A 16,766-nucleotide genomic window follows, 5' to 3' on the forward strand; every position below is an offset into this window, starting at 1 on the left:
ATCTCCTTGAAAAATTTGCCAGCTTTGAATGTTTTGGCCATTCCCTGCCTCAGGACATTTTTTGACGGCAGGTGTCCTTTACAGCCCTGAGTCCTTGTGAATGTTAAGTGACCATTAGCTGTGGGTTTAAAGCCGCTCTTGTGGGAAACGGCCACAAGGCGGCAGCGTTTCTACATTTCCAACTCTGGGTTTTTGGGCAACAGAGCTTTCCTGGAAATCGTGTCAGTAAGCTGCAACTTAGAGTGGAATGTGCCAGCGCAGACCCCCGTAGCTTATATCTCCTAGACTGTTGTTTGTTTTTTAAATTTAATTTTTATTAATTATCAGAGCAAATTTGATAAGAATGCAGATTCTCCTAGGTGTACAGTGTCTGGTTCATCCTATCAATGTATCTGTCTATTCCTCTTTGGATCCTTTCCCGTGTATGTTATTATAGAGTGTTGAGTAGACCTCTCTTCGTATCCCATAGGTACGTGGTGATTATATATTTCATATGTATTAGTACGTGTCTGTTAACCCCCATATCCTAATTCATACATTCCTTACACCTCTTTCCATTTGGTTACACATTATTTGGTTTTCTGAATCTATGCGTGTCCTTCTGTTGGAAATTGTTTCATGGGTGTCAATGTTTAGGTAACACCTATAAGTGATGCCATAGGCTGTCTGTCTTTCAGTTTCTTTCTTACTTCAAGTTGGGTGATTATCTCTAGATCCTTCTATGGTGGTGCCAACGGCACTGTTCCATGCTTTTTCGTGGCTAATATTCCATTGTGTACATGGACGACTTCTTCCTGGTGCGTTTTCCTCTTGTTGGACATTTCGGTTTCTTCCAGGTCTTGGCTCTGGTACATGTTGCTGCAGTGCAGGATTGTCAGCCTGCGTCTTTTTGATTCTGGTCTACTCAGGTGATAGGCCCATGAGTGGGCCTACCAGATCACATGGTAGCTCCATTTTTACCCTTAAACGCACCTCCATTCTGTTCTCACCGCTGGCTGTTACCAGGTTACATCCCACCAGCAGCTAAAGGGTACGCAGTTCTCTAAAACCCCTTCAGCATTTATTCTTTGTAGACGTTTTTGCGGATGATCATTCTGACGGCTGTGAGGTGAACGTTTTTGTACACTGGATGTGCATGGCTTTATTAATTCCTGATGTTCAGCCTTTTTCCTTTCCCGTTTTTTTTTTTTTTTTTTTTAACAACCACAAAAAAGAAACAGAAGACAAACGTGCACTAAATATGCCTCTTGAAACTGTCGTTTTGCAATGTGGACGACTTTTGAATGTTTTGGTCGATATATACGACCCCAGGATTTGTTTTCAGGGCAGGTGTGATTTACAGGCCTGCAATTATTTTGAATATCAACTGACCATTAGGGCTGGGATTAAAGCTGCTGTTGTGTGAGACGGCCACAAGGTGGCAGCAGTTCTCCTTTACCAAATCCGGTTACTAGGGCAACAGAGCCTCAATGGCAGTGGTGTTCTAGGTTGTAATTTAGAATGGAATGTGCCAGGAAAAAGCCCCTTAAGTTTACGTCTCACTACTTCTTGTTCGTTTTCTTAATTTAACTTTTATTTTTTATCACAGCAAGGTTGATTACAATGTTTGGCTTGTTCTAGGTGTGCAAGACGTGGTTCTTTTACACATACACATATGTCTATTCTTCCTGGGATCCTCATCCCGTGTACGTTATGACAGAATGTTGAGTAGTCTTCTCCTGGTATTCCGTAGGTCTTTGGTGATTATATATTTATTTCACCCGTGTTTGTATATGTCTGTTAACCCCAATATCCTAATGTATCCAATCCTCACGCCTTTCCATCGGTGATCCATAAGTTTGTTTAATGAATCTGTGATTGCCCTTCTCTGTGGAAATACCTTCACTGGTATCAATTTTTAAGTAACACCTATAAGTGACATCATACGATATGTGTCTTTCTCTTTCTGACTTCCTACAAGTCGCGTGATTAACTCTAGACTCATCTGCGGTGCTGCACGTGGCATGGTGTCCTTTTTTTCCTTGGCTAATATCGCGTCTGTACGTGCACCAGTTTTCTTTGTCCACTCATCTGTCGATGGACTTTTTTGGTTGCTTCCATGTCTTGGCTGTTGTAATAACTGCGGCAATGCCCATTTGCCTGCCTGTGTCTTTCCAATTCTGTCTTCTTAGTTTATAGGCCCAGGAGTGGGCCTGCTGGATCATACGGTAGCAAAATGTTTACCTCGTAAAGTCACCTCCATTTTGTTCACATCAGTGGCTCTTACCAGGTTACATCCCACTTGAAGTTGAGGGTATGCACTTCTCCACAACACCTTCGGCATTTATTGTTTGTAGCTTTTTTCTTGCTGATGTTTATTCTGACTAGTGTGAGCTGATACCTCCTCGTGGTTGGATTTGCGTGCGTCTCATAACCCCTTGAAATTGAGCTTTCTGGCATGTCCTTCTTTTCTTCAAACTGTGCGTACAGCTTACCTCTTCAAATTGTTTTCTTGAAGTATGTGTGACATTTTGAGATGTTTTGGCCATTACCTCCCTCAAGACAGTTTGAAGGCAGGATTCATTTACAGCCCTCCAGTTCTGGTGCATATGAAGTGACCCTCAGCACAGGTTTTGAAGCTGCTGTTGCAGGTAACGGCCAGAGAGCGGCAGCATTTCTGCTTTTGCAAATCTGGTAACTAGGGAAACAGACCTTCCTGGCAGTGGTGTTCTCCGGTTATAAATTAGAGTGGAATGTGCCCGGATAAACCCCCAAAAGCTGATGTCTCCTTACTTATGTTTGTTTTTTTAAATGAATTTATATTTTGTATTGGAGTCATATTCCGTTGTGTACATGGACCACTTCTTCTTCGTGCATTCCTCTGTTGATGGACATTTTCGTTGCTTCCAAGTGTTGGCTGTGGTAAAATATTGCCGGAGTGCAGGATTGCCAGCCTGTGTCTTTTTGTTGTTGTTGTTAGTTTGTTTTTTCGTTTGCGGTACGCGGGCCTCTCACTGCCGTGGCCTCTCCCATTGCGGAGCTCGGGCTCCGGACGCACAGGGCCAGCAGCCGTAGCTCACAGGACCAGCCGCTCCGCGGCATGTGGGATCTTCCCGGACCGGGGCACGAACCCATGTCCCCTGCATCGGCAGGCGGACTCTCAACCACTGCGCCACCAGTGAAGCCCAGCCTGTGACTTTTTGATTCTCATACTCTCAGGCGATAGGCCCAGCAGTGGGTATGCTTGATTGAATGGTAGCTCAATATTTACCTTTTCAAGGCACCTCTTTGTGTTTTCATTACTGGCTCTTACCATGTCCCACGTTGAACCAAGGGTAGGCGTTTCTCCACAACCCCTTCAGCATTTATTGTTTGCAGAATTCTTGCTGATGGCCATTCTGACTGTTGTGAGCTGATAGGTATTTGTAATTTGGATTTGCATGCCTTTGATTACTCCTAATGTTCAGCTTCTCCCGCAACTTTTGTAATTTCTGTTAAACAAAAGCAGAAAAAAACGGTGAGTACAGTAAACCTCTTGAAATTGACTTCTTGGAAGGTTGCCCTCTTTTGAATTTTTTGGTCGATTTTCAAACCCAGGATTTTTTTTTTTGAGGGCAGGTGGCATTGACAGGCCTGCAAGGAGTGTGAATATTTAGTGACCATTAGAACTGGGGTTAAAGCTGCTGTTGTGGGAAACGGCCACAAGGCGGCAGCGTTTCTCCATTCCCAAATCTGGTTACTAGGGCAGCAGAGCCTTTCTGGAAGTCCTGTTCCTAGGTTGTAAATTACAACGGAATGTGTCAGGAAAAACCCCCATAAGTTTATGTCACGTTACTTCTTGTTCGTTGTTTTAATTTTTTAAATCGGGGTAATGATTAGAATACTGTTTGTCCTAGGTGTACACAATCTGGTTCATTTGTACATTACATATATATATATATGTGTGTGTGTGTGTGTATATATATATATATATATATATATATATATATATTCACGTACAGATCCACTTCCCATGTAAATTATTGCAGAGTGTCCCATAGACCTCCCTTGCTATATGGTCGGTCTTTTGATATATGTATTTAATAGGTATTTGTACACGTATGGTAACCCTAATCTTAATTTTTCCATTCCCCCCGCCTTTCCTTTTAGATAAGCATAGTTTGTTTTCTAAGTCTGTGAGTGTCTCTCTCTGTGGAAATATGTTCATTTGTGTCAGTTGTTAGATAATGCCTATAAGTGATATCATAGGATATGTCTTTTGCTTTCCGACTTACCTCATGTTCTGTGATTATCTCTAGGCTCATCTGTGGTGCCCCAAAGAGCAGTGTTTCATTGTTTTCCATGGCTAATATTCCACTGTGTACATGGACCGCTTCTTCTTTATCCCTTCATCTGCTGATGGACATTTTGGTTGCTTCCGTGTCTTGGCTATTGTGACAGTTCCTGCAGTGCAGCTGCTGAAGCCTGTGCCTTCTCGACTCTGGACTTCTCAGGTGAGAGGCTCAGCGGCGGGCCTGCTGAATGGAATGGTGGCTCAGTTTTTACTTTTAAACGCAGCTCCTTTCTGTTCTCATTACTGGCTGTTACCACTTCACATCTCACCAGCAGCTAGAGGGTACACAGTTCTCTAAAACCCCTTCAGCATTTATTGTTGGTAGACTTTTTGCTGATGGTGGTTGACATGTGTGAGTTGAAACCTTTTTGGAGGGTAGATTTGCATGAGTCTAATAATTCCTGATGTTGAGCTTTTATCCATTTTCTTCTTTCTTGAAAATGAGTGAGTAAAACTTACCCCTCCATACTATCTCCTTGAAAAATTTGCCAGCTTTGAATGTTTTGGCCATTCCCTGCCTCAGGACATTTTTTGACGGCAGGTGTCCTTTACAGCCCTGAGTCCTTGTGAATGTTAAGTGACCATTAGCTGTGGGTTTAAAGCCGCTCTTGTGGGAAACGGCCACAAGGCGGCAGCGTTTCTACATTTCCAACTCTGGGTTTTTGGGCAACAGAGCTTTCCTGGAAATCGTGTCAGTAAGCTGCAACTTAGAGTGGAATGTGCCAGCGCAGACCCCCGTAGCTTATATCTCCTAGACTGTTGTTTGTTTTTTAAATTTAATTTTTATTAATTATCAGAGCAAATTTGATAAGAATGCAGATTCTCCTAGGTGTACAGTGTCTGGTTCATCCTATCAATGTATCTGTCTATTCCTCTTTGGATCCTTTCCCGTGTATGTTATTATAGAGTGTTGAGTAGACCTCTCTTCGTATCCCATAGGTACGTGGTGATTATATATTTCATATGTATTAGTACGTGTCTGTTAACCCCCATATCCTAATTCATACATTCCTTACACCTCTTTCCATTTGGTTACACATTATTTGGTTTTCTGAATCTATGCGTGTCCTTCTGTTGGAAATTGTTTCATGGGTGTCAATGTTTAGGTAACACCTATAAGTGATGCCATAGGCTGTCTGTCTTTCAGTTTCTTTCTTACTTCAAGTTGGGTGATTATCTCTAGATCCTTCTATGGTGGTGCCAACGGCACTGTTCCATGCTTTTTCGTGGCTAATATTCCATTGTGTACATGGACGACTTCTTCCTGGTGCGTTTTCCTCTTGTTGGACATTTCGGTTTCTTCCAGGTCTTGGCTCTGGTACATGTTGCTGCAGTGCAGGATTGTCAGCCTGCGTCTTTTTGATTCTGGTCTACTCAGGTGATAGGCCCATGAGTGGGCCTACCAGATCACATGGTAGCTCCATTTTTACCCTTAAACGCACCTCCATTCTGTTCTCACCGCTGGCTGTTACCAGGTTACATCCCACCAGCAGCTAAAGGGTACGCAGTTCTCTAAAACCCCTTCAGCATTTATTCTTTGTAGACGTTTTTGCGGATGATCATTCTGACGGCTGTGAGGTGAACGTTTTTGTACACTGGATGTGCATGGCTTTATTAATTCCTGATGTTCAGCCTTTTTCCTTTCCCGTTTTTTTTTTTTTTTTTTTTAACAACCACAAAAAAGAAACAGAAGACAAACGTGCACTAAATATGCCTCTTGAAACTGTCGTTTTGCAATGTGGACGACTTTTGAATGTTTTGGTCGATATATACGACCCCAGGATTTGTTTTCAGGGCAGGTGTGATTTACAGGCCTGCAATTATTTTGAATATCAACTGACCATTAGGGCTGGGATTAAAGCTGCTGTTGTGTGAGACGGCCACAAGGTGGCAGCAGTTCTCCTTTACCAAATCCGGTTACTAGGGCAACAGAGCCTCAATGGCAGTGGTGTTCTAGGTTGTAATTTAGAATGGAATGTGCCAGGAAAAAGCCCCTTAAGTTTACGTCTCACTACTTCTTGTTCGTTTTCTTAATTTAACTTTTATTTTTTATCACAGCAAGGTTGATTACAATGTTTGGCTTGTTCTAGGTGTGCAAGACGTGGTTCTTTTACACATACACATATGTCTATTCTTCCTGGGATCCTCGTCCCGTGTACGTTATGACAGAATGTTGAGTAGTCTTCTCCTGGTATTCCGTAGGTCTTTGGTGATTATATATTTATTTCACCCGTGTTTGTATATGTCTGTTAACCCCAATATCCTAATGTATCCAATCCTCACGCCTTTCCATCGGTGATCCATAAGTTTGTTTAATGAATCTGTGATTGCCCTTCTCTGTGGAAATACCTTCACTGGTATCAATTTTTAAGTAACACCTATAAGTGACATCATACGATATGTGTCTTTCTCTTTCTGACTTCCTACAAGTCGCGTGATTAACTCTAGACTCATCTGCGGTGCTGCACGTGGCATGGTGTCCTTTTTTTCCTTGGCTAATATCGCGTCTGTACGTGCACCAGTTTTCTTTGTCCACTCATCTGTCGATGGACTTTTTTGGTTGCTTCCATGTCTTGGCTGTTGTAATAACTGCGGCAATGCCCATTTGCCTGCCTGTGTCTTTCCAATTCTGTCTTCTTAGTTTATAGGCCCAGGAGTGGGCCTGCTGGATCATACGGTAGCAAAATGTTTACCTCGTAAAGTCACCTCCATTTTGTTCACATCAGTGGCTCTTACCAGGTTACATCCCACTTGAAGTTGAGGGTATGCACTTCTCCACAACACCTTCGGCATTTATTGTTTGTAGCTTTTTTCTTGCTGATGTTTATTCTGACTAGTGTGAGCTGATACCTCCTTGTGGTTGGATTTGCGTGCGTCTCATAACCCCTTGAAATTGAGCTTTCTGGCATGTCCTTCTTTTCTTCAAACTGTGCGTACAGCTTACCTCTTCAAATTGTTTTCTTGAAGTATGTGTGACATTTTGAGATGTTTTGGCCATTACCTCCCTCAAGACAGTTTGAAGGCAGGATTCATTTACAGCCCTCCAGTTCTGGTGCATATGAAGTGACCCTCAGCACAGGTTTTGAAGCTGCTGTTGCAGGTAACGGCCAGAGAGCGGCAGCATTTCTGCTTTTGCAAATCTGGTAACTAGGGAAACAGACCTTCCTGGCAGTGGTGTTCTCCGGTTATAAATTAGAGTGGAATGTGCCCGGATAAACCCCCAAAAGCTGATGTCTCCTTACTTATGTTTGTTTTTTTAAATGAATTTATATTTTGTATTGGAGTCATATTCCGTTGTGTACATGGACCACTTCTTCTTCGTGCATTCCTCTGTTGATGGACATTTTCGTTGCTTCCAAGTGTTGGCTGTGGTAAAATATTGCCGGAGTGCAGGATTGCCAGCCTGTGTCTTTTTGTTGTTGTTGTTAGTTTGTTTTTTCGTTTGCGGTACGCGGGCCTCTCACTGCCGTGGCCTCTCCCATTGCGGAGCTCGGGCTCCGGACGCACAGGGCCAGCAGCCGTAGCTCACAGGACCAGCCGCTCCGCGGCATGTGGGATCTTCCCGGACCGGGGCACGAACCCATGTCCCCTGCATCGGCAGGCGGACTCTCAACCACTGCGCCACCAGTGAAGCCCAGCCTGTGACTTTTTGATTCTCATACTCGCAGGCGATAGGCCCAGCAGTGGGTATGCTTGATTGAATGGTAGCTCAATATTTACCTTTTCAAGGCACCTCTTTGTGTTTTCATTACTGGCTCTTACCATGTCCCACGTTGAACCAAGGGTAGGCGTTTCTCCACAACCCCTTCAGCATTTATTGTTTGCAGAATTCTTGCTGATGGCCATTCTGACTGTTGTGAGCTGATAGGTATTTGTAATTTGGATTTGCATGCCTTTGATTACTCCTAATGTTCAGCTTCTCCCGCAACTTTTGTAATTTCTGTTAAACAAAAGCAGAAAAAAACGGTGAGTACAGTAAACCTCTTGAAATTGACTTCTTGGAAGGTTGCCCTCTTTTGAATTTTTTGGTCGATTTTCAAACCCAGGATTTTTTTTTTTGAGGGCAGGTGGCATTGACAGGCCTGCAAGGAGTGTGAATATTTAGTGACCATTAGAACTGGGGTTAAAGCTGCTGTTGTGGGAAACGGCCACAGGGCGGCAGCGTTTCTCCATTCCCAAATCTGGTTACTAGGGCAGCAGAGCCTTTCTGGAAGTCCTGTTCCTAGGTTGTAAATTACAACGGAATGTGCCAGGAAAAACCCCCATAAGTTTATGTCACGTTACTTCTTGTTTGTTGTTTTAATTTTTTAAATCGGGGTAATGATTAGAATACTGTTTGTCCTAGGTGTACACAATCTGGTTCATTTGTACATTACATATATATATATATATATGTGTGTGTGTGTGTGTGTATATATATATATATATATATATATTCACGTACAGATCCACTTCCCATGTAAATTATTGCAGAGTGTCCCATAGACCTCCCTTGCTATATGGTCGGTCTTTTGATATATGTATTTAATAGGTATTTGTACACGTATGGTAACCCTAATCTTAATTTTTCCATTCCCCCCGCCTTTCCTTTTAGATAAGCATAGTTTGTTTTCTAAGTCTGTGAGTGTCTCTCTCTGTGGAAATATGTTCATTTGTGTCAGTTGTTAGATAATGCCTATAAGTGATATCATAGGATATGTCTTTTGCTTTCCGACTTACCTCATGTTCTGTGATTATCTCTAGGCTCATCTGTGGTGCCCCAAAGAGCAGTGTTTCATTGTTTTCCATGGCTAATATTCCACTGTGTACATGGACCGCTTCTTCTTTATCCCTTCATCTGCTGATGGACATTTTGGTTGCTTCCGTGTCTTGGCTATTGTGACAGTTCCTGCAGTGCAGCTGCTGAAGCCTGTGCCTTCTCGACTCTGGACTTCTCAGGTGAGAGGCTCAGCGGCGGGCCTGCTGAATGGAATGGTGGCTCAGTTTTTACTTTTAAACGCAGCTCCTTTCTGTTCTCATTACTGGCTGTTACCACTTCACATCTCACCAGCAGCTAGAGGGTACACAGTTCTCTAAAACCCCTTCAGCATTTATTGTTGGTAGACTTTTTGCTGATGGTGGTTGACATGTGTGAGTTGAAACCTTTTTGGAGGGTAGATTTGCATGAGTCTAATAATTCCTGATGTTGAGCTTTTATCCATTTTCTTCTTTCTTGAAAATGAGTGAGTAAAACTTACCCCTCCATACTATCTCCTTGAAAAATTTGCCAGCTTTGAATGTTTTGGCCATTCCCTGCCTCAGGACATTTTTTGACGGCAGGTGTCCTTTACAGCCCTGAGTCCTTGTGAATGTTAAGTGACCATTAGCTGTGGGTTTAAAGCCGCTCTTGTGGGAAACGGCCACAAGGCGGCAGCGTTTCTACATTTCCAACTCTGGGTTTTTGGGCAACAGAGCTTTCCTGGAAATCGTGTCAGTAAGCTGCAACTTAGAGTGGAATGTGCCAGCGCAGACCCCCGTAGCTTATATCTCCTAGACTGTTGTTTGTTTTTTAAATTTAATTTTTATTAATTATCAGAGCAAATTTGATAAGAATGCAGATTCTCCTAGGTGTACAGTGTCTGGTTCATCCTATCAATGTATCTGTCTATTCCTCTTTGGATCCTTTCCCGTGTATGTTATTATAGAGTGTTGAGTAGACCTCTCTTCGTATCCCATAGGTACGTGGTGATTATATATTTCATATGTATTAGTACGTGTCTGTTAACCCCCATATCCTAATTCATACATTCCTTACACCTCTTTCCATTTGGTTACACATTATTTGGTTTTCTGAATCTATGCGTGTCCTTCTGTTGGAAATTGTTTCATGGGTGTCAATGTTTAGGTAACACCTATAAGTGATGCCATAGGCTGTCTGTCTTTCAGTTTCTTTCTTACTTCAAGTTGGGTGATTATCTCTAGATCCTTCTATGGTGGTGCCAACGGCACTGTTCCATGCTTTTTCGTGGCTAATATTCCATTGTGTACATGGACGACTTCTTCCTGGTGCGTTTTCCTCTTGTTGGACATTTCGGTTTCTTCCAGGTCTTGGCTCTGGTACATGTTGCTGCAGTGCAGGATTGTCAGCCTGCGTCTTTTTGATTCTGGTCTACTCAGGTGATAGGCCCATGAGTGGGCCTACCAGATCACATGGTAGCTCCATTTTTACCCTTAAACGCACCTCCATTCTGTTCTCACCGCTGGCTGTTACCAGGTTACATCCCACCAGCAGCTAAAGGGTACGCAGTTCTCTAAAACCCCTTCAGCATTTATTCTTTGTAGACGTTTTTGCGGATGATCATTCTGACGGCTGTGAGGTGAACGTTTTTGTACACTGGATGTGCATGGCTTTATTAATTCCTGATGTTCAGCCTTTTTCCTTTCCCGTTTTTTTTTTTTTTTTTTTTAACAACCACAAAAAAGAAACAGAAGACAAACGTGCACTAAATATGCCTCTTGAAACTGTCGTTTTGCAATGTGGACGACTTTTGAATGTTTTGGTCGATATATACGACCCCAGGATTTGTTTTCAGGGCAGGTGTGATTTACAGGCCTGCAATTATTTTGAATATCAACTGACCATTAGGGCTGGGATTAAAGCTGCTGTTGTGTGAGACGGCCACAAGGTGGCAGCAGTTCTCCTTTACCAAATCCGGTTACTAGGGCAACAGAGCCTCAATGGCAGTGGTGTTCTAGGTTGTAATTTAGAATGGAATGTGCCAGGAAAAAGCCCCTTAAGTTTACGTCTCACTACTTCTTGTTCGTTTTCTTAATTTAACTTTTATTTTTTATCACAGCAAGGTTGATTACAATGTTTGGCTTGTTCTAGGTGTGCAAGACGTGGTTCTTTTACACATACACATATGTCTATTCTTCCTGGGATCCTCGTCCCGTGTACGTTATGACAGAATGTTGAGTAGTCTTCTCCTGGTATTCCGTAGGTCTTTGGTGATTATATATTTATTTCACCCGTGTTTGTATATGTCTGTTAACCCCAATATCCTAATGTATCCAATCCTCACGCCTTTCCATCGGTGATCCATAAGTTTGTTTAATGAATCTGTGATTGCCCTTCTCTGTGGAAATACCTTCACTGGTATCAATTTTTAAGTAACACCTATAAGTGACATCATACGATATGTGTCTTTCTCTTTCTGACTTCCTACAAGTCGCGTGATTAACTCTAGACTCATCTGCGGTGCTGCACGTGGCATGGTGTCCTTTTTTTCCTTGGCTAATATCGCGTCTGTACGTGCACCAGTTTTCTTTGTCCACTCATCTGTCGATGGACTTTTTTGGTTGCTTCCATGTCTTGGCTGTTGTAATAACTGCGGCAATGCCCATTTGCCTGCCTGTGTCTTTCCAATTCTGTCTTCTTAGTTTATAGGCCCAGGAGTGGGCCTGCTGGATCATACGGTAGCAAAATGTTTACCTCGTAAAGTCACCTCCATTTTGTTCACATCAGTGGCTCTTACCAGGTTACATCCCACTTGAAGTTGAGGGTATGCACTTCTCCACAACACCTTCGGCATTTATTGTTTGTAGCTTTTTTCTTGCTGATGTTTATTCTGACTAGTGTGAGCTGATACCTCCTTGTGGTTGGATTTGCGTGCGTCTCATAACCCCTTGAAATTGAGCTTTCTGGCATGTCCTTCTTTTCTTCAAACTGTGCGTACAGCTTACCTCTTCAAATTGTTTTCTTGAAGTATGTGTGACATTTTGAGATGTTTTGGCCATTACCTCCCTCAAGACAGTTTGAAGGCAGGATTCATTTACAGCCCTCCAGTTCTGGTGCATATGAAGTGACCCTCAGCACAGGTTTTGAAGCTGCTGTTGCAGGTAACGGCCAGAGAGCGGCAGCATTTCTGCTTTTGCAAATCTGGTAACTAGGGAAACAGACCTTCCTGGCAGTGGTGTTCTCCGGTTATAAATTAGAGTGGAATGTGCCCGGATAAACCCCCAAAAGCTGATGTCTCCTTACTTATGTTTGTTTTTTTAAATGAATTTATATTTTGTATTGGAGTCATATTCCGTTGTGTACATGGACCACTTCTTCTTCGTGCATTCCTCTGTTGATGGACATTTTCGTTGCTTCCAAGTGTTGGCTGTGGTAAAATATTGCCGGAGTGCAGGATTGCCAGCCTGTGTCTTTTTGTTGTTGTTGTTAGTTTGTTTTTTCGTTTGCGGTACGCGGGCCTCTCACTGCCGTGGCCTCTCCCATTGCGGAGCTCGGGCTCCGGACGCACAGGGCCAGCAGCCGTAGCTCACAGGACCAGCCGCTCCGCGGCATGTGGGATCTTCCCGGACCGGGGCACGAACCCATGTCCCCTGCATCGGCAGGCGGACTCTCAACCACTGCGCCACCAGTGAAGCCCAGCCTGTGACTTTTTGATTCTCATACTCGCAGGCGATAGGCCCAGCAGTGGGTATGCTTGATTGAATGGTAGCTCAATATTTACCTTTTCAAGGCACCTCTTTGTGTTTTCATTACTGGCTCTTACCATGTCCCACGTTGAACCAAGGGTAGGCGTTTCTCCACAACCCCTTCAGCATTTATTGTTTGCAGAATTCTTGCTGATGGCCATTCTGACTGTTGTGAGCTGATAGGTATTTGTAATTTGGATTTGCATGCCTTTGATTACTCCTAATGTTCAGCTTGTCCCGCAACTTTTGTAATTTCTGTTAAACAAAAGCAGAAAAAAACGGTGAGTACAGTAAACCTCTTGAAATTGACTTCTTGGAAGGTTGCCCTCTTTTGAATTTTTTGGTCGATTTTCAAACCCAGGATTTTTTTTTTTGAGGGCAGGTGGCATTGACAGGCCTGCAAGGAGTGTGAATATTTAGTGACCATTAGAACTGGGGTTAAAGCTGCTGTTGTGGGAAACGGCCACAGGGCGGCAGCGTTTCTCCATTCCCAAATCTGGTTACTAGGGCAGCAGAGCCTTTCTGGAAGTCCTGTTCCTAGGTTGTAAATTACAACGGAATGTGCCAGGAAAAACCCCCATAAGTTTATGTCACGTTACTTCTTGTTTGTTGTTTTAATTTTTTAAATCGGGGTAATGATTAGAATACTGTTTGTCCTAGGTGTACACAATCTGGTTCATTTGTACATTACATATATATATATATATATGTGTGTGTGTGTGTGTGTATATATATATATATATATATATATATATTCACGTACAGATCCACTTCCCATGTAAATTATTGCAGAGTGTCCCATAGACCTCCCTTGCTATATGGTCGGTCTTTTGATATATGTATTTAATAGGTATTTGTACACGTATGGTAACCCTAATCTTAATTTTTCCATTCCCCCCGCCTTTCCTTTTAGATAAGCATAGTTTGTTTTCTAAGTCTGTGAGTGTCTCTCTCTGTGGAAATATGTTCATTTGTGTCAGTTGTTAGATAATGCCTATAAGTGATATCATAGGATATGTCTTTTGCTTTCCGACTTACCTCATGTTCTGTGATTATCTCTAGGCTCATCTGTGGTGCCCCAAAGAGCAGTGTTTCATTGTTTTCCATGGCTAATATTCCACTGTGTACATGGACCGCTTCTTCTTTATCCCTTCACCTGCTGATGGACATTTTGGTTGCTTCCGTGTCTTGGCTATTGTGACAGTTCCTGCAGTGCAGCTGCTGAAGCCTGTGCCTTCTCGACTCTGGACTTCTCAGGTGAGAGGCTCAGCGGCGGGCCTGCTGAATGGAATGGTGGCTCAGTTTTTACTTTTAAACGCAGCTCCTTTCTGTTCTCATTACTGGCTGTTACCACTTCACATCTCACCAGCAGCTAGAGGGTACACAGTTCTCTAAAACCCCTTCAGCATTTATTGTTGGTAGACTTTTTGCTGATGGTGGTTGACATGTGTGAGTTGAAACCTTTTTGGAGGGTAGATTTGCATGAGTCTAATAATTCCTGATGTTGAGCTTTTATCCATTTTCTTCTTTCTTGAAAATGAGTGAGTAAAACTTACCCCTCCATACTATCTCCTTGAAAAATTTGCCAGCTTTGAATGTTTTGGCCATTCCCTGCCTCAGGACATTTTTTGACGGCAGGTGTCCTTTACAGCCCTGAGTCCTTGTGAATGTTAAGTGACCATTAGCTGTGGGTTTAAAGCCGCTCTTGTGGGAAACGGCCACAAGGCGGCAGCGTTTCTACATTTCCAACTCTGGGTTTTTGGGCAACAGAGCTTTCCTGGAAATCGTGTCAGTAAGCTGCAACTTAGAGTGGAATGTGCCAGCGCAGACCCCCGTAGCTTATATCTCCTAGATTGTTGTTTGTTTTTTAAATTTAATTTTTATTAATTATCAGAGCAAATTTGATAAGAATGCAGATTCTCCTAGGTGTACAGTGTCTGGTTCATCCTATCAATGTATCTGTCTATTCCTCTTTGGATCCTTTCCCGTGTATGTTATTATAGAGTGTTGAGTAGACCTCTCTTCGTATCCCATAGGTACGTGGTGATTATATATTTCATATGTATTAGTACGTGTCTGTTAACCCCCATATCCTAATTCATACATTCCTTACACCTCTTTCCATTTGGTTACACATTATTTGGTTTTCTGAATCTATGCGTGTCCTTCTGTTGGAAATTGTTTCATGGGTGTCAATGTTTAGGTAACACCTATAAGTGATGCCATAGGCTGTCTGTCTTTCAGTTTCTTTCTTACTTCAAGTTGGGTGATTATCTCTAGATCCTTCTATGGTGGTGCCAACGGCACTGTTCCATGCTTTTTCGTGGCTAATATTCCATTGTGTACATGGACGACTTCTTCCTGGTGCGTTTTCCTCTTGTTGGACATTTCGGTTTCTTCCAGGTCTTGGCTCTGGTACATGTTGCTGCAGTGCAGGATTGTCAGCCTGCGTCTTTTTGATTCTGGTCTACTCAGGTGATAGGCCCATGAGTGGGCCTACCAGATCACATGGTAGCTCCATTTTTACCCTTAAACGCACCTCCATTCTGTTCTCACCGCTGGCTGTTACCAGGTTACATCCCACCAGCAGCTAAAGGGTACGCAGTTCTCTAAAACCCCTTCAGCATTTATTCTTTGTAGACGTTTTTGCGGATGATCATTCTGACGGCTGTGAGGTGAACGTTTTTGTACACTGGATGTGCATGGCTTTATTAATTCCTGATGTTCAGCCTTTTTCCTTTCCCGTTTTTTTTTTTTTTTTTTTAACAACCACAAAAAAGAAACAGAAGACAAACGTGCACTAAATATGCCTCTTGAAACTGTCGTTTTGCAATGTGGACGACTTTTGAATGTTTTGGTCGATATATACGACGCCAGGATTTGTTTTCAGGGCAGGTGTGATTTACAGGCCTGCAATTATTTTGAATATCAACTGACCATTAGGGCTGGGATTAAAGCTGCTGTTGTGTGAGACGGCCACAAGGTGGCAGCAGTTCTCCTTTACCAAATCCGGTTACTAGGGCAACAGAGCCTCAATGGCAGTGGTGTTCTAGGTTGTAATTTAGAATGGAATGTGCCAGGAAAAAGCCCCTTAAGTTTACGTCTCACTACTTCTTGTTCGTTTTCTTAATTTAACTTTTATTTTTTATCACAGCAAGGTTGATTACAATGTTTGGCTTGTTCTAGGTGTGCAAGACGTGGTTCTTTTACACATACACATATGTCTCTTCTTCCTGGGATCCTCGTCCCGTGTACGTTATGACAGAATGTTGAGTAGTCTTCTCCTGGTATTCCGTAGGTCTTTGGTGATTATATATTTATTTCACCCGTGTTTGTATATGTCTGTTAACCCCAATATCCTAATGTATCCAATCCTCACGCCTTTCCATCGGTGATCCATAAGTTTGTTTAATGAATCTGTGATTGCCCTTCTCTGTGGAAATACCTTCACTGGTATCAATTTTTAAGTAACACCTATAAGTGACATCATACGATATGTGTCTTTCTCTTTCTGACTTCCTACAAGTCGCGTGATTAACTCTAGACTCATCTGCGGTGCTGCACGTGGCATGGTGTCCTTTTTTTCCTTGGCTAATATCGCGTCTGTACGTGCACCAGTTTTCTTTGTCCACTCATCTGTCGATGGACTTTTTTGGTTGCTTCCATGTCTTGGCTGTTGTAATAACTGCGGCAATGCCCATTTGCCTGCCTGTGTCTTTCCAATTCTGTCTTCTTAGTTTATAGGCCCAGGAGTGGGCCTGCTGGATCATACGGTAGCAAAATGTTTACCTCGTAAAGTCACCTCCATTTTGTTCACATCAGTGGCTCTTACCAGGTTACATCCCACTTGAAGTTGAGGGTATGCACTTCTCCACAACACCTTCGGCATTTATTGTTTGTAGCTTTTTTCTTGCTGATGTTTATTCTGACTAGTGTGAGCTGATACCTCCTCGTGGTTGGATTTGCGTGCGTCTCATAACCCCTTGAAATT

General features: G+C 42.8%; 1 long non-coding RNA gene across 1 annotated transcript; it reads left to right on the top strand.

Moving 5' to 3' along the window:
• Positions 1–4,283: 4,283 nt before the first annotated feature.
• LOC308610462 lies at positions 4,284–14,024 on the top strand. Its single transcript, XR_014014555.1, has 3 exons — positions 4,284–4,472; positions 9,056–9,250; positions 13,838–14,024. It is a non-coding gene; the product is annotated as an uncharacterized lncRNA (long non-coding RNA).
• Positions 14,025–16,766: the final 2,742 nt, after the last annotated feature.

This window comes from Mesoplodon bidens (genome assembly GCF_964165515.1).
Source record: "Mesoplodon bidens genome assembly, contig: HAP1_SCAFFOLD_1358, whole genome shotgun sequence".
Classification (NCBI taxonomy): Eukaryota; Metazoa; Chordata; class Mammalia; order Artiodactyla; family Ziphiidae; genus Mesoplodon; species Mesoplodon bidens.